The sequence below is a fragment of the Hippopotamus amphibius genome, chromosome 2, assembly GCF_030028045.1.
Source record: "Hippopotamus amphibius kiboko isolate mHipAmp2 chromosome 2, mHipAmp2.hap2, whole genome shotgun sequence".
Classification (NCBI taxonomy): Eukaryota; Metazoa; Chordata; class Mammalia; order Artiodactyla; family Hippopotamidae; genus Hippopotamus; species Hippopotamus amphibius.
Window position 1 is genome coordinate 118,660,554 of NC_080187.1, and position 27,963 is coordinate 118,688,516.

General features: G+C 43.1%; 1 pseudogene; it reads right to left on the minus strand.

Annotated features, from left to right (window-relative positions):
- Positions 1–9,407: 9,407 nt before the first annotated feature.
- Positions 9,408–27,800, minus strand: LOC130844467 (F-box/WD repeat-containing protein 12-like; annotated as a pseudogene).
- Positions 27,801–27,963: the final 163 nt, after the last annotated feature.

Sequence of the window (27,963 nt, forward strand, 5' to 3'; positions counted from 1 at the left end):
ATATTACCCTCAATACTGCTACTTCAGTCTTAATCAGAGGTGAAAGAATGGTCCCAGAACTGTTTGTCTCAATTGGCCATTTAAGTTTAATAGTAAAAGACTGGTTAATGATAACAATGCATTGTAAAGCCTTCAGAAGGAAAAGAGAATGTTTTGTGGACCATTTGTTTTCAACCCATAAGGTTCCCTCATGCCACCATGTATTTGATCCCCTCTCCTTGCCCTCAGACTCAAGAAACCACTGGTTTCATTTCTGTTCCTATAGTTTTGTGTTTTCAATAATGTCCTATACGTGGGATCATAGATATGTAGCCTTTGTGACTGGCTTCTTTCACTTAGCATAATACTTAATACTTTTAAGATTCATTCATGCTTGCGTGTATCAGAATTTTGTTCCTTTTTATTGTTCAGTAGTATTCCACTGTGTAGATGAACCACAATTTGTTTATCCACTCCCCAGTTGATACACATTTGGGTTGTTCCTAGTCTCTATTATCAGTAAAGTTTCTATAAACATCCTTGCTCAAGCCTTTGGGTGGATATGGTGGTCACCCTGCAAAGGTATATTTGCCAAGTTTGCTTTGGATGTCGAGACTGATAATGCCACCCATACACCAAGGAAAGACTGAGTACATTATGAGGTTTCCTGGGGAGAGCAGGATAGCTACGAAACCATTCTAAAAATGGCTTGAAAGACGAAGGAAAGGAGCCAAGCTTGGAGTTTTTATGGTGGTTGTTGGGTGGGGCAAGGGTGAGAGTTCCAAGCATGGGCAGGGGCTTTTGTGGTTTAAGCCTCCCATGATCAAGGGAGAGAGCACCTGAGCTGAGGTCTTGTCTTCTTGCTCAGATGTGGACAGAGGGGAGGAGAGAGGTGTTAGGCTTAAAAGCTATCAAACATCAAAAGAACAACAACAAAAAGTTAGACTCCTACAGTGCATGTATAACTTCATAAGAAACTAGCAAACTCTTTTCCAAAGTGGATGTACCATTTTGCATCCACACCAGCAGTGTATGAGAGTTCCTGTTGTTCTACGTCCTTGTCAACGTTTGTCATTTTGGGGATTTTTTTTTCCTTTAAAATGTTTACCTATATTAGTAGTTGTGGTTTTAATTTTCATTTGCCCAGTGACTAGTGATCCTGAGCATTTTTCATGTGCTTATTTGCCATCTATATATCTTCTCTGCTAATTTTTGTGGAAACTCTCAACTCTGTTCAATTCTGTTTTTAATGAATATAGGACTATTCAAGTTCCCTGTTCCTTTTGGTGGGTAATCCTTTCCTAAGAATTTATCCATGTCATCCAAACTAAAAATTTACTAGCATATAATTATTCATATTTTCTGTTTTTCCTATTATTATAGTATCTTTAATGATGTCCCTTACTTTCCGAAAATTGGCTTTTTGTGATTTTTTAAAAACATGTTCATTAATCTTGCTAGGGAGTTGTCAATTTGTTAGTCTTGTCAAAGAACAAAATTTTAACCTTTGTTGTTCATTTTATTATGTACTTTTTCTATTTTATGAACTTATTGTTTTTATGATTTCATTTCCTGTTCTTTTATTATTTATTTTCCTTTTCTTTCTTTTTAACAGTTTTAGATGGATGGAGGCTCATTAATTTTCAGCCTTTTTTTCCCTCTGAATATAGACACATAAGACTATAAAATTTACATAATACTAGTTTAGCTGCATTCTGCAGATTTTGATAATACTTTTTCATCATTTAGTTCAAAAATTATCAAATTTCTCTTTCAGTGTATTCTTAGACATGGTTATTTTGTTGTATGCTTCTTAATTTCAAAACATATGGGAACTTCTGATTATATTTTTGTCATTTACTTCTAAAATAATTTTATTATGGCCAGAGAACATAATTCATGTAATATTAGTTCCTTGACATTTATTGAGAGTTTATTTCCAAGTATATATTTTCTTTTTCTTTCTTTTCTTTTTTCCTTTCTTTCTTGTTTTCCTGTGTACTTGCAAAGAAAATATATTCTGTAGCTGTAGAAGTGATGTCCATGTTGGGATGGAAACTCTGTGTACCTTCTTAGATTCTCTATAACTCCTGCTTCTTTCTCTCTTGGTCAACGACGTACCTGAGATTAATTTCCCCTCTAGTACTTGGATGAAATACAATATCTTGTCATTTTACAAAAAGTAGATGACAGCCACCTTTCAACTTAAGCTATTCTCTGAAAACCAGAGAACCTTATCTTCTGCAGCCACAGGGCAGGTTGCTGAAAATCGGGCTCAGGATCTGATTATAAAAGTGGCAGAGCTGCAAAAGAGACTAAATGTACAGTCTCAGCAGGTCTCATATAAAAATTAGGCTCAGACATGGAAAGAATAAGACCCTAAGATTTGGAGTTGGGATATTTGAGTGAACAATCTGAGAATCTTGAACCCACCCCCAAATTTCCCTGAGCTCTTCCTGATGGCAGAAACAGCCCCTTCCACATTATCAGGGATGATCAGCCTTACCTGAGGTGGATGCCTTGCAAGATGATGTTGGTTCTTCTCAGGGCCTACTCCTCATTACTTCTAGGGTTATATCAAGAGCCAGGTACCAGCAAAGCCCAGACTGAGAAATACAAACCCTGCCTCAGAAAAAAAAAAATGCCTTCATAGCAAAATAATTATAGGACCTGCCTAATAATAGGACCTGGGAGCATGCGTAAAAGTGGATCTTGGTGTAGGACAATGGAAGGCAGAATTTAAGACTGGAGACGACACTGACATAGGGCACTCATCTTTGAGGATTCTTACTGGGGTAAAAACACCTGAAGCCATCCTGGCAAGCTAAGGACCAGCAGGCTTGGAGTGGCAATCAAGGTGGTTTGACCTGCAGGATCTGAAGTGGTGGTTGATACATCACAATTCCCTAAATGGAGAGCCAACTAGGGCACTAGTATACTTACATAAACAGAGAAAAGTGAGAATGTGTGAACTGTCTTCCACCTCAATGGAAAATTAAGGCCCCACACCCAGTTTCCAGACCTAAATGTACAGATCCAGAGCACCTGATTGAAAAGGTCAGTTCCACTTGAGTCAAGTGCCTGTAACTCCGTCACAAATATATGCAGTGAATATCCCCGCAATCCTTTCTCACAGGAACAACCTGTGACCATATGCCAGAGTAACCATGCCCCAAGCAAGGTCTAGGGCATGTCAGGATGTTTCCCCTCAGGTGAAGGACACGCTCCTGCACCTCAAATATCTGAACAGTAAAACAAAAACAACAGAAGGCACCTGGTGGGCCTCTTGGGCATTTGAATTTGGAGGAAACAAGTACCAAATTTTGAAATACTTCTCTGATTCAGTTATTGAATAACCCCAAAGGCTGCCAAATTTTTAGGGGCCTAAAGCAAGAGACGGCTGTACAATCAGATCCACAACCAGATCCTCGTTGTGGCACAAGTTTCCCTCTTTCTTGGTCATATAACCCAGCAGGTCAGATGATGCTAGAGATATCTAATGGGAAGGAATCTAGAAAGTTCCAATAGGGGAAAGTTTCAGTAGGGAGCCACAAAAAAGACCATTATAATTTGGGAGTAAATCTACACCCTCCACAGAAGAAAACCAGTCTTCATTTACAGAACATCTCTTGTGCCCTGGTAGCAACAAACCACCCCGTCACATGACACAAAGTGACAGTTGATACGAGTTATACCTCATGAGCTGGATGTGATCTATTCCAATGAATCATAAGATTTGGTGTGCACCGCAGTGATCTATTGTGCAAAAGTAGTGGCCCATTTGGAGCTGAGCTTGGACAGGACCACACGGCCCAAGTAAATTACCCAGACTCCCACATCACCTGCCTCTGCTGCACTGCTGCCTCTCCCTCGACCAGCACCAGGCCTCATGGCCCTACAACTAGCCAGCACATGAGGAAAGGACTCAGGTGCAGATCCTAACTAGGTTGCCTCATTATGTGGGCTTTTGCTGAAAATGGTTGCCCGCTGCACTGCTGCCTCATCTCAGCACCACTTGGGGATATCCCTGAAAGACATATAAAAGGAGGTCCTTCACATGGGCCAAAATCAGAGTGGCTCAGTCATTCATTCATATGGAAAGAAAAGTGGTTGGAGGTACAGATATATGCTTTTGGCAGTGGCTAATGGCTTTGGCTTCTCAAGGGCTTGCAAGGATCAAAACTGAAGGTCTGAGGAAGAGGTATGTAAGTGGGTGAACAGTACGCAGATCTATTTTACCTAAAAGATCAACAGAGACCAATGCATTTCAGAGAAAGCTCTCAGTAGTCAGGAGGATGGGATGGTGGTCCTCTGGCTGCTAGGCAGACTCTTCTTACCAACCCAGTCCTTGAGCAAAGGGACCATGGACAGTGTAAAGGGTCACAGCTCAGCATGGACCCAACAACGTCTTCCTCTGTCAACACTGACGTAGTTGCTGACTGATGCTGAGCTCTTGACTTGGCACCATTAACCACAGGGCAGTGTTCTGGCCTCATGAACCCTGCCCATACTTCTGCCAGCATCACCCCCCAAACCTGCAGAATGCCTTATCCAGCTATCTTGCACAGTACTGCCTCAGAACAAAAGGACCCATTTTACATCAGAGGTGTGACAATGAGCCCATGACTATGGAATGCATTGACTTTGTCACTTGTCCATCATCAAGTAACTGCCTGATACAATGGTGGGATGGCCTTACTGAAGGCTCAGCTAAGGTGCTGGCTGGGGGAGACAGCACTCAGTGACGTCTGGACACAATCTTCCAATGCAGGATGTGGTATGTACTCTGAACCAATGACCAATGATCGACAGTGTGACTATAGCTAGAATACACGAGTCTGAGAACCAACAGGTATAGCGGTGGGCCCTTTTGTTATTACACCCAGCAGCCCACTTGTTTATTTTTTGTTTCCCATTCATGCCACCTTAGGCTCTCAGTGTTGTAGGCCCTAGTTCCTCTGGAGGTAGGAGTGGAGACGGTTCTTTCAGGAGTCACTGAAATTGTTCCCCTTCAGTGGAAGCTGTGATTACCACCTGAGTACTTTCTGTTCTTTTTCCATGGCCCAACAGGCAAAGAAAGGAATGACTATCATGATTAGGGTTATAACTGACAAACATCAGGGACTAGATTGCTGGTGTGTAATGTGAGTAGGGTGGCGTGCGTCTGGAACTGAGGTAAGTAGCTGGGCTATCTTTCTTATACCCAGAAATGACTTTCAATGAGCACGGGAAACAACCACAACCAACACCTTGGGGATGAAGGGCTGGGGCACCACACCAAGCAAACAACCCAGACTGTCCAAAGCACTCATTTGGGTGGAGGAAATCCAGCAGAGGGGACTCTACCTTGTTGCACTAACACTCTTGTCATAGGCTTCCGGATCAGAAATGGTCACCAGCTTGGGGTCTCTAATCCGACTTGTAGCGTAAGGATGTCTCCATTCTCAATAGAGGGGGCCTGGGGGACAGCAGGCCTCATTACAGTAGGAGGGTTGTATATAATGGGAGGACGTGAGTGGTACAAAGCGTGGACTAAGTTGGGACACAAACTTGTACACTTTCTCAAATTCCCTCAGCCATTCTCCTCTCTCCCTTGGTTGGCACCTCACCTGCACCAAGCTATTCCCACTTCTGCAGTTGGTTGAGGCACACTGCAGGGCAGATACGGTCTTCCCTCAGCCATCGAAGTGTTGGATGCTGCAAACTGGAAGTGCACAGGAGTCAGTCCCACAATGAGCTAGGACCTCAAAGAAGGACCCTCTCAGAATAAAGGCGTTTAGCATCTAAACCTACTCCGGCCAATTGCAGGGAGTAACAGATAGGCAACCTTGGTGTTGACCAGAGCAGGAAACTGGGTGGGGGCAGAGTGGGGAGCTGAAAAACTGTGACCATGAACATGCACTGGATGGATGTGCACTACTGGAATGGCCAAAGACCTTCAGACTGTGAACAGGGTTGACACAGCCTCCGTCATTAGGGTCCTGTATCCCCATATGCCTGCAAACACTTGGCATCATGCATCTTCCTCTCCCCCGCCCCCATCCCCTGCCGCCAACCTTTTCTAACCAGCCTAATAAAGTGATGGGTCATTATTGTTTTATTTGCTTGTGATTATTAATGATTTTGAACATTTTATCTCATACTTCAGGATCTGGTTTGGTTTGTTCTGTAAATCACATTTCTTGGCAGTTGCTGTCAACATGGATGTATCTCTTTATTCTTTAGAAAAGCTTTGTTTTTTCTCCATAAAGTTTGTTAAAAATTACTCTGGGATATTATAGTTTCTGCTGTTATTGTGAATGGAATACTGTTCCTATCATATTTTCTAATTGTTAGTACACTGATTTTAAGAGGTAGATAACCTCTTCACCAGTCATGCAGAACCGTGCTTACTAATTCTACTGATTTTCTTAGTTTTCTAAAGGAGGTTGTACTGTTTAGAAATTATGGTAAATAAACCTCTTATCCTTTTAGAACTCAGTTTTGTTTTCTAAAAGTATTATATTTATTAGCACTTTCAGGGCGATACTTAATTATGCTGGTGATATCACCCTTACCGTGCTCCTAACACCAGCGAAAGTGTTCCCCATGATCATTATGCATGTTTGCTGTAATTTTTTTAGATTCCTTTATTGAGTTAAGAAAACTATCTTCTATCTCTATTTTATTGAGATTTTTATAATTTCTACTTAATTTGTCAATTATTTTAAATCGTGTGTGTGCACACACGTGTGTGTGTGTGTGTGTGTGTGTATTCAAAGGGACTCGATTAAAAAGGAATTATTGAATTATGGTTAGCAATTAGTATTTTGCAAATTGTTAAGACTTGACTTGTGGCCAAATACTAGGGAACTTTTTTTCCAATTAATACAGACTATCTTGGGCTACACCAGGAATGCATGGAAGATCTCACAGAGATGTGCCTGCTTCTGAAGGACTCAAGGAGGACCACTTAGGTCCTCACGCTCCTCCAGTGGCACAGTGCCCCCTGCATGCTGGAGAACAAGCCTTCAGGGCTTGGATCTAGAGGCTTGAAAGCATGGCGTACTTTCTAAGGGCCTCTTCCTGCAGCCATGGCACCACACCTCAGCAGGTCATGTTTTCCTAATGACAGCCCATCTGCCAGACTCAGGACTCACCCTCAGCAAGATTCACAAAATCCCCCAGAGCTTCCTGTGTTCCCATAAAGACTCCCTTACCAAGACTCTCCACACACCCAAAACAGGGATCCCTAGAGTTGCACATGTTCTTGGGTAGGGCTGCCATCCCCAGACATGACACCCCTCTAATGTTGCAGCTGAGGACAGAGTGCCTGGACCTGATTAGTTGCCTTCCCCTAAGAAATGACCAGAACTGCTTTCCTAGCCATTGTGTCTCCAAGCTTCTCAGGTGGACCCATACACTCAACATTCCCTTGTCTGGTCCCCAATCTCTTGCCGACACCCCAACTCCTCCCCCTGTGTCTTCAGCAAACCTCCCTATATCTCAATTTACCTGAATTTTCCCTTCACCTTCTGAACAGCTATATCCTTTCTTGCTGTGTCGTGTGTGTGTGTGTGTGTGTGCATTTATTTCAGCTAATTTCTCATCTCCTTCCCCTTTCCCCACTGCTTTGGAACAGTAAGCAAAACTATGATAGAACTAAAAGAGAGACACACACCCCTAAGAGTTCTGACTTGATGCCAGTTTCCAGAGCTAACAAAGACCTTGAGTTTTCAAATGTATCACGGTCATGCAAGGTTAATACATTACGGGTAAAAGGCATATGGGAATCCTCTGTACTGTCTTTGCAACTTTTCTGTAAATCTAAAATTACTCCAAGGACTTCCTAGGTGGCGCAGTGGTTAAGAATCTGCCTTCCAATGTAGGGGACACAGGTTTGATCCCTGCTCCAGGAAGATGCTGAGGAGCAACTAAGCCCATGCACCACAACTATTGAGCCCACGTGCCCCAACTACTGAAGCCCAAGAGCCTAGAGCCTGTGCTCTACAACAAAAGAAGCCACCACAATGAGAAAGCCCATGCACCACAATGAAGAGCAGCCCTGACTCGCCGCAACTAGAGAAAGCCCGTGTGCAGCAATGAAGACCCAATGCAGCCAATAAATAAGGAAATAAATTTATAAAATAAAATAACTCCAAAATAAACCTCACCTCAGACTAAAAAAAAAAAAGGAAAGAAAGAAAGAAAAAAGCCTTAGATTTTCTCCTTTGGGGGAAATGACTGCATCTGGAGTTGGCTACGTAGGATATAGATACTGTTAGGCCAAAAAACTGTTGTTAAAAGGCAAATACAGGAAATAGCATATATTGGGTATTGGGCAGCCACAGTATTAGAATGTAATAAAGAGGTTTTTAATCCTTATTTCCTATTTTTGAGGAATTTTTCATTGTGTGAGTCTTGGTTGGCAGTAACTACTATTAGAGCTGAAGGGGCAGACTCTCCCATCCTGGACTTGATGATGTGGGCATGTGACCCAGGTCAGCAAATCACACACACACACACACACACACACACCCCGCCCCGCTACAGTGTCAAAGAATCACACTTCCTCAGGGGCAGCTGGGAAGTTTCCAGCTGGTGGCAGTGATGCCTGTTCAGTGACAGCGATGGGAGGACAGTGGCAGCAACACGGTGGAGCCAGAGGGGAAATGGTGCTGCGAGCGGCAGAGCCAGGGACGGCCTAGGCCAGGCCTCGCTGAAGCAGGCCCTGGTGGCTGCCTGCTGCCCGGCTTCCCTTGGTGTCAAGTCTGTTTCTCAAGCCTGCACACTGACCCAGTGCTGTACTCTATTTCTTTCCAATAAATTCCATTTTTGGTGTTAGTGAGCCAGCTTGCTGTTCCTGCTGCCTGCAATTAAGAACTCTAAAGATACATGCACTAAACTAGCCAGGGCTTCCTTGTGGACCAAATCCAGGGGCGCCACTGTCACAAAACACAAAGCGGCATCCCTGCAGCTATGCAACGTGGCGCCACACCACTCACGTGTATGACAGTGAGAACCGTTCACTAGTGTGTGTCTAGGGCACAACAGGGACGAGGAAGATAAAAAAGGTTTCCTTAGTTACATATTAGGACAACAAAAAACAATTATGTTGCAATCCCAGTACTTTAAACCTGGGCTTTCTAGCACCCAAAGTCTTGCACTCACCCCTCGTGGCTACTTGATATCTGAATAACCTCCGGGCAGCTTGCTTGATAGCTGGAAAATGGAATAACAATGGGTTAACTACTCTTCTGTTATATTTCATGCTCTTTGTCTGAAAAATAGAGACAATAATACCCATTTCGTTGCCTTCTTGCCAGGATTTAAAAATAAAGTCACATCACACAGTGTGTGGCCCATAGTATTTGAGGATTACTACTTCCTTTCCCAATGTTCATGCATTAATTACTTTAGGCTTTGTATGCAGACAAGTTCCTCATCAGATGTCCTGATCATCTTCAGTTGATGCAGTCATCTCAGCCACACTGCACTTTGAAGTAATATGATCTTAGAATACTCGTTCCGATGTTTCTGGCTTCCACGCCTACAATGCTCATACTGTTGCTTTCCACATGAGTAGATCCACTGCGAAGGGAAGGGACATGCTGTGTGTTAACTTGAGAAAAGGACAAATGTTTAAGTGTCAAAGCTTTTACAGGAAGATGGAGTGTAACCTCGTACCTTTTCCACCCAGTCCACCCCATCCGTGTTTACTCTGGGCTCTGACTTGAGGACTTACGTTCATTTGTATGAATTAGCAAAAATCACCACGTACTTGAGCGTGATCAGTTCTAGGTCCTCCTGATAGTAGCTGCCTGAATCACAATGATTCCAGCTACTCTAGAAACGTCTCCTGATACAGGAGTGGAAGGCACCTCATCCAATCTGGGCAAGTCAGAGTCATTTCTCCAGAATTTAGAAGTACTATCATTTCCTAACCAGTCTCAGTGAAGGAGACGTAAATGCAGGAGCCAATGGGGCCCTCATTTTTCCACAAACATACAATGCTGTTCTATTGCACAAGAGAAAAATGAAGCAAGTGTATAGAGAACTGAATCAAACCAACAAACAAAAAAACTAGAGAAGGAACTTCCTGAGTTCCCTACAGAAGCCCAGTTTTTGTCTATAGGTTGCTTCTGAAATATTTCTGCTTTGGCTTTCATGAAATATCTTTCAACGTAAATTCTATGCTGATTTACTGAGTGTCTTTAAGCAGCAACTGAAGTTCTATTCAATTTAGAATTTAACATCAAGACTGGAATACGACAGTTTCCAGACTACGTCAGAAAACTGCAGCATTGGCTGGTCTATGTGGGGCTGAGCAAGAAGCAGGGTGACAGGTGCTCCCTGAGATGGTACGGCAGCCAGAAGTCTCTGTGGTTTGTTAGCACAGAAGGTTGAACTAGCACCTGTCTTCTTTCTTTTTCTCTTTAGAGACTTCGTCTTAGTCTTTCTCCCCCCTCAACTGATTTTTACTAAATTTGCAGAACTGTGTAACTATCACCAAAAACCAGTTTAAGAATATTTCCATCAGCCCAAAAAGATCTGTCATAGTCATTTGCAATAATGGCTCCCAACCCCGGGCAGCCAGTAACTTACCTTCTGTTCCCACAGATTTTCTGGATGTACCACATTAATGGAATCATTCAATACGTGATCTTATACCTTTGACTTCTTTCACTGGCACCATGCTTTTGCAGTTCACCCATGTCAAGTGTGTGTCAATGCACCGTTCCTCTTTATGGCTGAATAACATTCCCCTGTGGGTTTATCCATTCACCTGCTGATGGACATTTGCACTGTCTGCACTTTCGGGGTATTCTGAACAGAGCTGCTAAGAACAGTCAAGTCTTTGTAGCCACATGCAGACATATGTTTTATTTCTCCCAGGGGTACGCTGCGAGGTTGTTGTTAAATTTATGTTTAACACACCCGTTTTCTTTGGAGAATCAGAATACATGTTCACAGATGATAACACTTTAGGAAACCGAAAAGCTCCTAAAAAGTACTCGTTATCTCCTACAGCATTCAATAAGGTGCTGGAAAAGAGAGAGGAAATGCAGTCCATGGCTGCCTGTCTTGCAGGGAACAGCAAGAAGCAAGACCACTGGGTCTATGATTGCCAAATGAAACTCCCAAAGAGAAATTACCACTCATTCAATCAACTAAGGATTTCTCGAGGACTCTGTGATGAATCAGGAAAGTGTAATTCAAGACTGTAATCCATTCTAGGGTTCTGATTAAAGCACATTTCTCAGAAGATGCTTCTAAGTGTGCTACTCACATCGAGAACAGTCATTTCAGTGAATGGATGAGTTTACCATCCTATAGTGCAGGTAGTGCAGTTTACAAATACCTGTAAAAAAGAAGTTTCTAACTCTGCTACATGCTCACCACGAGTATAATTTCAGTGAATGAAAGTTTTGCTTTGCGTAATGCATGTAGTGCAGTGTTTAAAAACACATGTAAACATATGCTAACTCATATATATGGAACCTAAAAAAATGGTACTGATGAACCCAGTGACAGGGCAAGAATGAAGATGCAGATGTGAAGAAAGGACTTGAGGACATGGGGTGGAGGGTGAAGGGGAAGCTGGGACAAAGTGATAGAGTAGCATTGACATATATACACTACCAAATGTAAAACAGATAGCGGGCTGCTGCATAACATAGGGAGAGAAACTTGATGATGGGTGATAACCCAGAGGGCCGGGGTGGGGAGGGTAGGAGGGAGTCGCAGAAGGGAGGGGATATGGGGATAACATGTATAAGTACAGCTGCTTCACTCTGGTGTACCTCAAAGGGTGGCACAGCAGTGTAAAGCAATTATATTCCAATAAAGACCTTTAAAAAAAAAACAACATGTAAGAAAGAAGTTTCTAGAAGTGCTCCTTCCTTGTTAAGTTGACAAGTGTTACTTCAGTGAAAAGATATTCTAACCATTCAGTAATGATGTAAGAATTCTTTAAAGACATGTATAAAAAAGGAAAGAAAAAAAAATCACATCTTGGAGGCCAACATCAGCACACAAACCCGTGAAGGGTGAGCTGGCCAGGGCCCTGGCAACCTCTTCAGTGGCCTCTTTCCAGCGGCAACAAGTATCTGCACGGATGTCTCCCTTAGAAGAGGAAAGGTTTTCCTGCCACTGGAGGGAGAAAATCATTACTGAGGAGTCATGAGTGCTTGTGGGGAGTGTAGCCACTGGCCTGAGGGCTTTGCTTCACAAAGGCTGGCCTGTGGCCAAACGCAGAAACAGCCCAGCAAGGCCACCTATCCCGAGTGCAGGGGAGAGTAAGTAGCAACATATCGGGGTGATAAGTAGGAAAAATACAGCACTTCACGGCCTGCAGTGTGGAGGTGGAGCATTAGGGCTCGCAAACTCAGAAACTAGGTAGGTTTGTTATAGAAATCTTTAATTTTAAAAATATTTAGTTTGGGGCATTGTATTTTTTCATTTAACACTGTGAGATGTTTGTTACGGGAAGCTGAATTTACCCCATACCTCGTGACAAGTAACTGACAGCTGTGAGGTCAGTGGTCTCACCATAACCCAGGGGGAGTATAACATCTGTCAGCCCTGTCCTTACTTTGTAGGACTTACTCTGACAAGAAGGAACATAAGTCATTCCAAAATTCTAATTTTAAACCACAACACAAAAGCGCATTCTTTCTCACTTTTACAATCTTGCCCCCACTGACTCCCCCTGGGTATGGTAAATGGCTCTGGGATTGTGCGGGTTACGGAGGGGAGGTAAGAGCCGGGCTGCAGGGCTGCATCAAAGCCCACCCTGGGCTCCACTATGCATCCCTGTGGGTCTTTGGGCAAAACAGCTACATCTCTGAGCCTCTGTTTCATCTGGGAAATGTGGGTGACGCTAACTGCAGGTGGTGGTTTTGTACATTAAAGGAGATAATGTAGATGATGCACAGCGTAGCTTCTTTCTATAAAACAGTGGATGAATATCAGCAATGACTTGCCTCAGGTCCCCAGATAGTGAGGGGCAGGCTGGGCCAAGACGCCAAGTCCCATTCACATCCTTTCCAATGGCATCCTCCTGCTGGGAGGCCAGGAGAGGCCATCATACACGTAACATTTTAAAAATCAGAAGCAATTACCTGGCCCATCTGTGCGACCCACCAAGCAAATGATAGCAGCTCTTGAGGACAGGAAATTTATTTTCCTTTTTCCACACGTAGACTCGCAAGGAGAGGTCGAAGGAAGAGGTGACGACTCGACTCTGGTCCTTGAAATGGAAAACCAAGTGAGGCAGGGACGTGGGCTCCAAAGCATGGAGCTGAGAGGCAGGCAGGCGGGCAGGGCACCACACTCACCACCCACGTGGACGTGATAGGCCTCTGGTGGTCCTGAAAGGCTGCCAGCTGCAGGCTGTGTATGGTGAAGAGAACCAGCTCCGATCTGGACACGAGCAGGATCACCTGAAAGCCATGGCCCTTCATGAGGTGAGGAGGCATCATGGTGTCTGGCAGCAGGAAACTTGCGATCTGTTGTACTTTTTGAAATAAAAACACACAGACTGTCATTTCTTAGGAGCAGCTGGGGTCTGGAATAGACACGCCTCACATAAGATGATGTGGCATAATGAAAACAACAACAACTTTGTGGTCCCACCTGCATTCAGTCCGGACCCATGCATTTACTCCCCTACGCCTCCCGGTCATTGCCTCCCGGTCATCGCCTCCCGGTCATCGGCTCTAAACTGCTGATTTTGATGCTGATTACAGCCTCACAGGGGCTGTAAAGGTTCAAGGCCATATGCATGTGAAAGTGACAGTATCTGGCACACAGCGCTATCCAGGGATGAGGCTTCCACCCTGTGTTCTACCCTTCCTCATCTAAAACACGTTGATGTAAGAAATGGCCACATGAGAACTGTGACATTTATGACAAAACTACTGTTGAAGATACTGTCTTTTATACTGTATAGCATTCCCTGTTAAAAAAAAAATTGATCATTTCCTCATGGAGTTTAGCAGCAGGAAAATAAAATTACTTCTTCTGAAGAATTCATGCATTTTCTCATATCAGACAAGGGGTTACAGTACCCATCCCATTTCCCTTTTTTCCTCGGCTGCTGGGAAGCTCAGTGTAAAATTTATGGTCAAATGATGACACAAAAACAAATGAATATAATACAAAAGAAAAAAATGATAAGGACCATAGGAAAGGCCTATCAGGGTGATTTGGGGTTTGGGAAACAGAGGTGGTAGGAAAGGAGAGGGATGTGGGTCTTACTTTCCTACTAGACTAGGAGCTCCTTAGGGAAGAGAGAGTTGTGGCTTTTATTCATCTCTGTATGCACTCAGTGCTGAGAACTGTGACTCTGACATAAAATTGTGAAAGAAGAGATAGGGATGAATGGAAGCAGAGAAGGGAGGAGAGTGGACAGTAGCTAATGTCTGAATCCCAGGGCCATGCAGAGGACCCAACACACAGCAAGTACTCAACCACTCCACCAGTACACAAAATCACAAGAAAACATCTGTGGGGTCACTATGATTCACTGAGAAGAAAGCAAAAGTACCCCAAAGGAAACATGAGGAACCTGTGCTTGAAGCACTATAAGGCAGTGGTGGTGACCATCCTGATATGGGCATCCTCACCCAGAACATCCGCTCTATCCCTGGACTTCTTGGCCCCCAGCTCATAGGTGATAACAGCCAACTGCACACCGTTGTCACTTATGTATATCACCATTAGCCTGGCTGCCTCTGCGTGTCAGACGGGTGGGAAGAGTGGCGGAGACGGGAGGCTTGTCTTCTGACGGGCAGAGCAAGGAGTGAGTGTGGAGCACCTGGCAAAATAGCACCGCAAGTCTCCTCATTGCCAGTGAGGGAGGGCACTTCTTCAACCCAGGAGCACTCTGAAAGCCCCTTCCACAGACCCACACCCACAGTGACCTTACTGGGTCTTACAGGATGGCCCATGTGGACCCTCCTTTCCTGACCACAATGACCAAGAGGGAGCAAGGTCAACCCCAGCTCACATCTGGCCAAGAGGGAGCAAGGTCAACCCCAGCTCACATCTGGCCCCGCTGGAAACATCTTGGCACACCAGTCCCAGTGAGGTCAGTGTAATGGGGGAATCAAATAAACAGATTTTCTGTTTTTGAGCAGCTGCATTTCACCATCTTGCTTCTGTTTCCCATGTCTTCCTCTGTCTTCCTTTCCTATCTCCTTGCAGTCTGGCTCCAAACACCCCTTCTCAGCCCCCAGAACTGCTCTGTTGCTGCCTGTTGATCCAGTGGCCTCTCTCCTCTGGCTGCCCCCTGACCACTGGCCTCCCCTGGCTACCAGGTCCCAGCACTGCCCATCCTGTCCAGCTCTGCCACTGCTTCTCTTTCTCTATCCTTCCTTGTCTCAAGACCCTCTCCAGCTGCCCACTTTTTACTCTGGTCTAATTTTCAGCCTGGCACCCAGGCTGAGCATCTCTGAGTCCAAGAATCTCTCACAGAGGCAGCCACTCTCCCAGGCCAGCTGTGTGCGGGCCTGCAGGTGACGGACACTATCCCCACGCTGTCAGCACCTCCTCTGTGCCTGACCTGGAAACTCTCTTCCTCACTCCTGTGGAAGCCTGTTCTCAGGCCACCAAATACCTCATGATCATTTCCACCAGGAGGGCCCTAAGGCCCCAAACCTCTTCAGAACTAAACTCTGCCGTCTCCAGCTGGGCAGCTGACCCCTTCCAACCTGTGGGCAACATGGGAGCCTAGAAAGAGTAGAGGCTCCTGGGAGAGGCCAGCACAGCCATCAACCCAGCTGGTGGCCCTGAGAAGGGGTTCACTGCTGTGAACAGCCACGGATGACTCATCGTCATCATCCTCACGGCTATGGGACTTGGTCCTACGTGAGAAGCTGCCCCCAGATGCACCCCACAAGCCTAGGGCACAGGACCCGTCACCCTGTATACATAGAGCCAGGCCCCTCCCTCAGGCAAGGGACACAGCCCACCACTGACCTTCGGGCCCAGGTCTGAGTTCTGGGTTGATGCAAACACCCACTGCCGGTCAGGAGAGCAGAGGAGACTGGTGGGGTTGTTGGGAAACACGTTCACTCTGGAGAGTGGCTGCAGCTGCGGCACCATCAGCGTGTAGAGTGCCCCTTCGGCACAGGCGGCCTGCAAGCAAGAGAACAAAAATGGAATCAAGAACCAAAAAGAATCGAAGAGAAGGTGTCCAAGAAGAGAAGCAAAGATCTAATAAACACATAAGTGAGTTTCGTACAAAGGAAAAGTTAAATAATTAACAGACATTTAAAATTCATGTGCAATGAAACTTTTTTGGAAATAAAAGAAATCCTGGGAATTTGAGCTGGGATGGTCATCACAGACATGTCACAATACAACTACTACGCTTTAAATATTTCAAAAAAGTCTTTTAGGCCTTTGATTTAAAAAGTCCAGTGTCTAACAAAAGAAATAAGGATGGCTGTAGACTTTTCAACAGAAATATACACTGTGGAATGATATTTCCACAAAATTCAAGGAAAGCATGAGCCAGGGATTTAGTGCCCAGCCAGGCCATCCTTCAAGCATCAAGGCTACAGAACAGCAGCGTTAAACATGCAAGAACTGCATTCCTGAGCACTTCCTCGGGAACTGACTAGGGGATGGGCTTCATCAAACCACAAGATACAAGGAAAAGGTCACCAAAGAACTGCTGTGGTTATGAAATATATTAAACTGTAGATCAAAGAGCTATTAAATAAAAAAGTGGACACAAGGGAAGAACAGTGTATAAATACTGTATGGTCTCAAAAAAGTTGGAAATATACATCTTAAAAAATGAGAAGAAAGATCAAAATAGAATAATTCAACTACCGTAGGAGTAAAGGAGTGTCATCGAAAGTTAACAAATATAATAGGAGACAGGCCATACCAAGGAAAAAGGAGAGAGACAATGTTAAGATAAAGAAAACCACTACAACAAAAATACAAACCCGCCTATATGACAAAAGATATCACCCCCTAACCCAACACACAGATTAAACAGGAAGAAAACAGATGTGGAGAAAGGAGCCTGGTAATGAACCACATCACATAGCAAATGTGAGATAAAACGCAAGGCGATATCGTGCAGTGTAAATGGCTTAATTCACTTATTCAAATAAAATGATTTTCAGATTGATGAACAAAAGAAAACACAACTATCTATATTTTCTTTTTTTGTGACATCTTTGTCTGGTTTTCGTATCAGAATGATGGTGGCCTCATAGAATGAGTTTGGGAGTGTCTCTCCTTCTGCTATATTTTGGAAGAGTTTGAGAAGAATACTTGTTAGCTTTTCTCTAAATGTTTGATAGAATTCGCCTGTGAAGCCATCTGGCCCTGGGCTTTTGTTTGTTGGAAGATTTTTAATCACAGTTTCAATTTCAGTGCTTGTGATTGGTCTGCTCATATTTTCTATTTCTTCCTGGTTCAGTCTTGGAAGATTGTACTTTTCTAAGAATTTACCCATTTCTTCCAGGTTGTCCAATTTATTGGCGTATAGTTGCTTGTGGTAGTCTCTCATGATCTTCTGTATTTCTGTGGTGTCGGTTGTTACTTCTCCTTTTTCATTTCTAATTCTGTTGTTTTGTGTCTTCTCTCTTTTTTTCCTGATGAGTCTGGCTAATGGTTTATCAATTTTGTTAATCTTCTCAAAGAACCAGCTTTTAGTTTTATTGATCTTTGCTATTGTTTCCTTCATTTCCTTTTCATTTATTTCTGATCTAATCTTTATGATTTGTTTCCTTCTGCTCACTTTGGGGGTTTTTTGTTCTTCTCTCTCTAATTGTTTTAGGTGTAAGGTTAGGTTGCTAATTCGATATTTTTCTTGTTTCTTGAGGTAGGATTGTATTGCTATAAACTTCCCTCTTAGAACTGCTTTTGCTGCATCCCATAGGTTTTGGGTCATTGTGTTTTCATTGTTATTGTTTTCTAGGTATTTTTTTATTTCTTCATTGATTTTGCACAGCAAAAGAAACCATAAACAAGACAAGAATACAACCCTCAGAATGGGAGAAAATATTCATCAATGAAACAACTGACAAAGGATTAATCTCCAAAATATACAAGCAGCTCATGCAGCTCAATATTGAAAAAACAACCCAATCAAAAAATGGGCGGGAAACCTAAATAGACATTTCTCCAAAGAAGACATGCAGATGGCCAAGAGGCATGTGAAAAGATGCTCAACATCACTTCTCATCAGAGAAATGCAAGTCAAAGCCACAATGAGGTATCACCACACATCAGTCAGAATGGCCATCATCAAGAAATCTAGAAACAATAAATGCTGGAGAGGGTGTGGAGAAAAGAGAACCCTCCTGCACTGTTAGTGGGAATGTAAACTGGTACAGCCACTATGGAAAACAGTTTGGAGGGTCCTTAAAAAGCTAAAAATAGAACTACCAAATGACCCAACAATCCCACTACTGGGCATATACCCTGAGAAAACCATAATTCAAAAAGATACATGTACCATAATGTTCATTGCAGCACTATTTACAATAGCCAGGACATGGAAGCAACCTAAATGCCCATCAACAGATGAATGGATAAAGAAGATGTGGCACATATATACAATGGAATATTACTCAGCCATAAAAACGAATGAAACTGAGTTATTTGTAGTGAGGTGGCTGGACCTAGAGCCTGTCACACAGAGTGTGTAAGCCGAAAGAGAAAAAGAAATACTGTATGCTAACTCATATATATGGAATCTAAAAAAAATGGTACTGATGAACCCAGTGGCAGGGCAAGAATAAAGATGCAGATGTAGAGAATGGACTTGAGGACATGGCGGGGAGGGGAAGCTGGGACGAGGTGAGAGAATAGCAATGACATATATACACTACCAAATGTAAAATAGGTAGCTAGTGGGAAGCTGCTGCCTAACACAGGGAGATCAACTTGATGCTTGGTGATGACCTAGAGGGGTGGGATGAGGAGGGTGGGAGGGAGACTCAAAAGGGAGGGGATATGGCGACATATGTATAAATACAGCTGACTCACTTTGTTGTACAGCAGAAACTGGCACAACAGTGTAAACCAATAATACTCTAATAAAAAAAAATGACTATATTTGGACCTTTGCACCCAATAATGGAGAACACACTGCCCTTGCAAGCACACACGGACATTTACAAAAACTGAATATAGAGTCACAAAGAAAACTTAATAAGTTATGTATGGCAAAGTAATACAAACAATATTCTCTAATCACAGTGATATAAAACTAGAAATCAATAGCAATATTAAATAAAACAGACAAGGCACTAGCTAATATAATCACAAAAAAATGGGAGAAAGGTCTTATATACAAGAAGAAATGACAAGAGGGAAACAAATGTTCAAATAGAGGAAATTTAAAGAAAAAAAAACCTTAAGAGAATATCCTAGACAATTGTGTGCATAAAAAATTGAAAACTTGGATATATTGGGCAGTTCCCTAGAAAAATACAATATATCAAAATTGATCCCAGCAGAGACAGAAAGGCTTGAGCAGACCAATTTCCATAGATGAGAGAGAGAAAACTACCAGACAAAAAAGTATCCAGCACCAGATGATGTCAAAGATTAATTCTACCAAACTGAAAAGTATGTAATTTCAATGTAACTTAAATTGTTCCAAAGCATTAAAAAAGAAGAAAAATGTTCAGATTTCTTTCATGAAGAAAGCAGAGCCTTTATATGTAACCCTGATAAAGGAAAGTCCCCAAAGAAGAACTACAGAACAATCTCACATACACAGATCCAAAATCCTAATAAAATATCAGCATTTAAAATACATCAGTACATTAAAAGGAAATGCATGGATGACATATTTTAAAAATCCAATATTTCACCATAACAATAGAACTAAGGAGAAAATCCTATATCTCCATGCTGAAAAAGCCTTTCACAAAATTCAACATTCAATCCTGATTTTAAAAACTAATATTAAGGGACTTCTCTGGTGGCGCAGTGGTTAAGAATCCACCTACCAATGCAGGGGACACAGGTTCGAGCCCTGGTCCGGGAAGATCTCACATGCCACGGAGCAACTAAGCCCATGCGCCACAACTACTAAGCCTGCACTCTAGAGCCCACTAGCCACATCTACTGAGCCCTCATGCCTAGAGCCGGTGCTCCACAAGAGAAGCCACCACAATGAGAAGCCTGTGCACCACAACAAAGAACAGCCCCCACTCACCACAACTAGAGAAAGCCCACATGCAGCAACAAAGACCCAATGCAGTCAGTAAATAAACAGAGAAAATTTCTTTAAAAAATTTTCAAAAAACAAAATAATTAGTTTGGTGCATTGTATTCTTTCATTGTAAGATGTCTGTCACAGGAGGTTGAATTTACTGCATACCTCGTGAGAAGTAACTGACAGCTGTGAGGTCGGCGGTCTCACCATAACCCAGGAGGAATATAAAATCTGTCAGCCCTGTCCTTACTTTGTAGGACTTACTCTGACAAGAAAAAACATGTCATTCCAAAATTCTAATTTTAAACCACAGCATAAAATCACACTCTTTCCGACTTTACAATCTTGTCCCCCTGACTCCCACTGCCGCCTGGGTTTGGTAAATGGACCTTGTACACAAATAGAATTTAACTTGAAATGAGCCACTGACCTACATGTAGAACAACTTCCAAATAACCCTTGGGACAGAGAAAAAGTCACACAAAGCCGAGTCAAGGTGGCAGGGTGCTGGCTTCTCATTTGGGGGCCCATTCAGGTTGTTGGCAGTTCAGGACATTGTGGCTGCAGAACTGAGGTTTCCCCGCCCGCTAGCTGTTGGCAGAGATTATTCTCATTCCCAGGCCCACTAACAGCCTGGCAGCTAGCACGTAAGGCCCCTGTGCCCTCGCTTCTCTGACTTCCCCTTCTGTGACCAGCCAGAGAAAACTGTCTGCTTTTAAAGTGCTCATGGAATGCGTGTGGGTCCACCCAGATCATCTCTCTTTAGCCAGGTAACAGAAATTTCTCCTCTGCTCATAGCTTTGGCCATTTCTGTTTGAAATTCCACACATTTTTGCTTGATATATATTTTAGGCTATATTTTGGAGGTGCATTAAAAATTAGCCTTGCCAGGGACTTCCCTGGCAGTCCAGTGGTTAGGACTCTGAGCTTCCACTGCAGGGAGCGCAGGTTCAATCCCTGGTCAGGGAACTAAGATCCCACGTGCTGCATGGCGTGGCCAAAATAAATAAATAAATAAAACCACCACCAACAAAAACATACACACACAAAAAAACAAAACACAACAACAACAACAAAACGCAAAAAACAAAAAACAAAACCAAAACCAAAACCAAAATAAACAAAAAAACCTACAAAGCAAAAATTAGCCTTGCTGTATCTTCCTGGGAGGTTGATCTAATTATTATTCTGAAATGACTGCTAAGATATAGTAAAGACTTTTATCATCTCGTCTTCTCATCTAACATTACTAGCTGTGTTAGCTAGCTTCTGATTAGCATCTCCAACGCCCATCATTTTCTCATTCTTTTAATTCCAGACATCCTTAAGTGTTCTCTTTTAGATGAGTCTTGCATTAGTTTCCTAGGAGTGCAGTAACAAAACAAGGTGACTTATAAAAACAAAAATTTATTCTCTCACAGTTCTGGAGGCTATAGGTCTGAAATCAAGGTGCCAGCAGGGCTATGCTTCCTCTGAAGGCTCTAGGGCTTTCCTTGGCTTGTAACAGCACATCCCAATGTCTGTAGTGTCTACACATGGCTTCTGTGTGTGTGTGTGTGTGTGTGTGTGTGTGTGTGTGTGTGTGTGTGTGTGTGTGTCCTCTCCTCTTCTTATAAAGATACCACTTGTTAGATTAAGGGCCCAAACTAAATCTAGGATGATTTCATCTTGAGATCCTTAAATATATGGCAAATGCACCATTTCCAAGGAAGGACGAAGAAGGTCACATTTTGAGGCCCTGGGCAGACCTGAATTTTGGGGGAATACTCTTTTCCGTACGCTGTTGGTACATGTGTAGTCAGCAGTCTCCAAAATTTGAGCCAAATTTTGGTTAGGGATTGATCCTGCCCCATCCTCCAACAGGGCAACCTCAAGAAAATCAGTCATTCTGGTATAAAATCTGCCAACCTCGGCCATGCACAACACACGATCAAAGTGAAAGTTATAGTTATATCTGGGCTCTTGTGGTGACAGAGGTGATCACAGGTCCAGAACCCATGACTCTTTGTTGTCAGGTAGGTATTGTGCCTCAGGAGGTGGAGGTAGCATCCTGCAGGCTCTGCAAAGCCACTAAAGCCTCCTTGCTAAGACAGAAATGACACCTTCAGGGTGAAGGCAGGCCTGGTCATCTGGTGCAGGAGGAAGCAGCTTCCCATTGTCCTCAGACCCTTGCCACAGGCAATGACACTAGAGTAGGCCACGCTTTGAGTAGATAAGAAAAGGAATTCTCACACTGTATAGATAGCACTGCCACCACCCCATGCCATGTGGTCCACCAGAGCAGTGCTGCTGCCTGTACCTTAACCAGGTATCCCTGATAGAGGAAGGACCCAACAGTCCACACAAATGGTTAACCTCCAGGCAGTCAGCTTAGCCCTCAATGCCCAGCCAACAACCAGCCCTGAACATGCATGTTTACACTCTCAGGCCATGTGGTGTGGCCATGTGGCCAGTGAATGCAGAAACTAAATTCTTATCCAAGGTTTCCCCCTTTGGGATGAAGACCTCAGGACCTCCTGCCCCCCAGACATCCCAAATATTAATGACGGTCACACATGTCTCCACATATACCAGGCACCTCTATCCACTTTGCAGACCCAGGCATTACCTACAGTGACCAAGACTCTCATTTCACACAATACTGAGCTCCTGAGCAAGTCACCCCAAAGAACTTCCCTTCATCTGCCAATTTAACGCAGGCTAATTGGTATGTTTAATCTTCTTGGACAATTTAAGGAGCTTAGACCGTTCAATTCTTCATAAACTGCTCCTAACCTAAATGCTAAAGTCACACATTTTACTTCTATATATAGTTAAAAGTCCATAAGGGATTGTTGTTGCTGTTTTATACAGTTGATACTCATTTAGATTTCCTCATATTTCCCACAGTTTTTGCTCATAAATCTTTCCTGCTTCTCTGAAATTTCATCTGTGGTCACTTTCCCTTTGATTGAAGCAGTTTCATTAGTATTACACTGAAGGTAGTTTTATTTCCTCTTGCTGCTACTAAATAGATTTTTCTTAGTCTTCAATGATCTCAGTTCACTCTGATGGGTCTCTATGCAGATTTATTTTTATTTACCCTGCTTGGGGTTTGCGGGGACTTCCTGATTCCATGGATTAACGTCCTTAGTCTAGTTTGGAAACATATGTACCATCATCTCTTCAAATGTTTCTCATGCCTCCCTGCCTCACCTACTCTTAGGACATCAAAGAAACGAATAGTAGAATTTTTCATGGATCCTTTATGGCCTCACCACTCAAAGTGTGTTCTGTGACCTGATAGCATCAATATTCTCAAGAAGCTTCTAAAAAACTCAAAAATCTCAGGCATCCCCAGGGACCCACCGAATCAGAATCTTCATTTAAACAAGACCCCCCACTGATTCACGTCCCATTCAAGTCTGAGAAACAGTGGTCTCCATCTCTCAGCCTCTCTTCTACATTTACCACTCTTGGTATCCCCATTCCATTCCAGAAAATTACTTTGATAGTCCAGTTCACTATTCTTTTATATTCTTAACTTCTTAATTGATATATATAATACACATGGAAACTTGCACAAAACATAAACGTAAAAAAGCTCAGTAACTTATTACAAAATAAATGTTCATGTTGCTACCAAAGTAAAGAAGTAGAACACTGCCAGTGGCCCACAAGCTCCCCTCACCCTCCCCGGGCTTTTGTGTGATTCAACTGTCCTGCTATTAAATTCATCCACTGAGTCCTAACCTTTGTTATTCAGTTCTGCTATGCTAGAATTTCCTTCTACTTGGTTCTTTTCCAAATCTACAACATCATTTTTCATGGCTTTAAGTTCTCTGTTGAAATTTCTCTCCCTGAGCAGAGCAACTATATGCTTGCTAGTGTTTAGAGCTACTAACTGCAATATCTGAAGCCCCTGGGGCTCTACTGACATTGTCTGCTGCTTATCCTGCAGGTCCTAGTTCACATTATCTCCTTTTTTTTTAAATTTCTATTGGAGTATAGTTGATTTACAATGTTGTGTTAGTTTCAGGTGTAGAGCAAAGTGATTCAGTTATACATATACATATATTCATTCTTTTTTAGATTCTTTCTCATATATGTTATTACAGAATATTGGGTAGAGTTCCCTGTGCTATACAGTAGGTCCTTGTTGGTTATCTATCATATATATAGCAGTTGCATGTGTTCATCCCAAGCTCCTGATTTATCCCTCCCCACCATTTTCCCCCTTTGGTAACCATAAGTTTGTTTTTGATATCTATTAAGCCTGCTTCTGTTTTGTAACTAAGTTCACTTGTATCTTTTTTTTTTAATTAGATTCCACATATGAGTGACATCATATGGTATATGTCCTTCTCTGTCTGACACATTTCATTTAGTATGATAATCTCTAGGTCTATTCATGTTGCCGCAAATGGCATTATTTCATTCTTTTTTATGGCTGAGTAATATTTCCTTGTATACATGTACCACATCTTCTTTATCCACTCCTCTGTCAATGGACATTTAGGCTGCTTCCATATCTTGGCTATTGTAAATAGTGCTGCAATGAACATAGGGGTGTGTGCATCCTCTCGGATTATGGTTTTCTCCAGATATATGCCCAGGAGTGGGATTGCTGAGTCATATGGTAGCTCTATTTTAAGTTTTTTAAGGAAGCTCCATTCTGTTTTCCATAGTGGTTGTACCAATTTACATTACCACCAACAGTAGGAGGGTTCTCTTCTCCACAGCCACTACAGCATTTACTGTTTGTAGACTTTTTGATGATGGCCATTCTGACGAGCATGAAGTGATATCTCATTGATGTTTTAGCATCATGATTTGCATTTCTCCGATAACTAGTGATGCTGAGCATCTTTTCATGTGGTTTTTGGCCATCTGTATGCCTTCTTTGGAGAATTGTCTATTTAGATCTTCTGCCCATATTTTGATTGGGTTGTTTGTGGTTTTTTTGACAGAGAATTCCATAAGCTGTTTGTATATTTTGGAGATTAATCCCTTGTCAGTTGCATCACTTGCAAAAATTTTCTCCCATTCTGTGGGTTGTCTTTTCATTTTATTATAAACAAAAGTTTAATAGGTCCCACATGTTTATTTTGTTTTTATTTCCATTACTCTAGCAGATGGATCATGCGATTTATGTCACAGAGTGTTCTTCCTATATTTTTCTCTCTGAGTTTTATAGTGCCTGGCCTTACATTTAAGTCTTTGATCTATTTTGAGTTTATTTTTGTGTATGGTGTTAGAGAATGTTCTAATTTCATTCTTTTACACATAGCTGTCCAGTTTTCCCAGCACCACTTATCAAAGAGACTGTCTTTTCTCCATTGTATATTCTTGTCTCCCTTGTCATAGATTAATTGACCACAGGTGCATGGGTTTATTTCTGGGCTTTCTATCCACTTCCATTGATATGTATTTCTGTTTTTGTGCCAGTACCATACTGTTTTGATGACGGTAGCTTTATAGTATAGTCTGAAGTCAGGGTGTCTGATTCCTTCAGCTCTGTTTTTCTTTCTCAAGATTGCTTTGGCTATTCAGGATCTTTTGTGTTTCCATATAAATTTTAAAACTTTTGCTCTAGTTCTGTGAAAAATGCCATCGGTAGTTTGATAGGGATTGCACTGAATCTGCAGATTGCCTTGGGTAGTTCACATTATCTCATCTCACATGCCTACTCAGCTCTGAGTGCTGAACACTGTATTTGAACAGAGAGGCCTTGGGAGGTGTTAACCTCCAGAAAGGATTTTCACTCACTCCTACCTGGTAACTGGGCAGCTGCAGCCAGTGCAGGGACCGTTTACTTTCAGACCACCCTCACCCTTAGGTTGCAACTTGATAACCTGCCCAAAGTAAGAGACTTCACAGGGCCCCAAACCTTGGTGGCCCTGCACTCCAACTTTTCTCTACTTGGCTATTAAAGCTCTGCTCATCCCCTTAGCCTTGAAGTAAACATCTCCAGAACAAAGGCAGCCCCAGTGTTAAGCTCAACACTTTGATTTCTGCCACCTTCTGAATCTTGGCTTAGAAACCATTTGTTCTTTTTAACTCTCTGACCTGATATATATTCTAATTTTTCTAATTGTCCTTTACCAACAAGTAAGTGTGAATCATGTGCTCTACCATTCCCAGGAGAGAATCATAGTGGCTTCCTCTTCATCTGTACAATATATTCGCAAATTGCTGTGGAGATGTTAATTACACTTATTCCAAAGTCTTCTTTAAACAACTATAGAGTTGTTTATATGAAATCTGTTTCATCAGGTCTTACTTTTCTTGTTTACAAGCTTAGTTCATTTACAGAGTTAGTTCTGTTTACATATGAAACTTTTCCTGGATGTCTGTTCATCTTGATATTTGGGATGCCAGCTTGCCCATACTTTCAAAGACCTCCTTCCCTCCAGGATGGAGGCCACTTCCTCCATCTGACAGCTTATACCCACTTTCACTATTTCTCTGTGGTCAAATGCTCCCTCCCAATGCCTAAGAATCACCTCTAAACCAAATGTCCTGACAACAGGAGGCCTGCATCATCTCAGGCAAATGCTTGCATTCTGTCAAACATGCCTCAATTTTCCTTTGAGTTGGGCCCTCACAGAGACTTGAAAAGGGGGAAAGAAGGGTGAGAATGCAGTAGGGAGAAGGAACTGCAAGGGGAAGAATGACTATGAGCAGGACCAGGAAACAGGAAAGCAGGAGCCCGTGGATAAAAAATCACAGCCAGCCCCCAGGGCAAGGTGCCACCCGGCACAGTGGTCTGGTGCCAGGTCCACAGACCCTGGGAAACAGCAGAGACTCCTGGGAGCCGGGTCACTCACCAGCAGGAGGGGGCCCTCTGGAATGTCACAGGCCTCCAATGAAGACGAGTACGTAGGCAGGGAGAAAGAGGCTTGCTCACATCCTTCCTCTGCTTTCCATACTTTGATCAGTCCCCACTTGTCCACGGTGACAACCAGTTGCAGCTGAGGGTAGGTCACCAAATTCAGCAGAGCCACAGGCTGCAGAGGGCTCGACCAGATCTCCGTGCCCTGGACAACAGCAAGATTAACGTAACAACTCACATAGACCCCATTCATTTCCTAAACATGTATTATTTTCATTCATTCAACCATCACCCAGCTCACACTGGGGAAGTGTAGGTGGAAAGGGTGTGATCCCCATCCTCACAGGATGCACAGCATGGTGGGGAACACAACACAGAAGAAATGTTCCACCACAGAGGAGACAGGTGCATCTGGGAGGAAAGCAGTTGCTGAGCATGGGTGTGGACACTGCCTGGCATTGTGCCATTGCAGGGGGACTGACGGTGGGGTCTTTTGTGAGCATGGGCACAGCATGTCTGAAGCATTCCTGGTGGTTACCTACAGCTCAACTGAAGAAGGCTGCACAGGGAGGCAGGACCCAATACTACCCACCCTGCTTGGGACCTGGGCTGTATTCAGAACCAGGGCTGTGCAGGGCTGCATACAGAGAACTCCCACTTGGAGCATCTCACTTGGTCCCCAAGGAGCCCAGGTTTACAGATAAGCACATTCGGGCCTGTGGATGTAAACAGCTTCTGTTGCATATCTGCAGCTGCCTGCTCAGAACACACCCTTCCCAGCAGTGCGCCCAGCAGTGCCACCACGGGCCAGGCCTGGCCAAGGTCCATGCCCTGTCACGGCCATTAGCACAGAGGAAAACAACTGGTCCAAGATGGGCTGATTCCCAGATACACAGTCTCTCTCAGGATTCTGATAGTTAGAACAATGAGGTAGATTAGGAAGAAAAAAAAAGATGGCAGTGAAGTAGAGGGTGTGGAATGCATCCCTCTC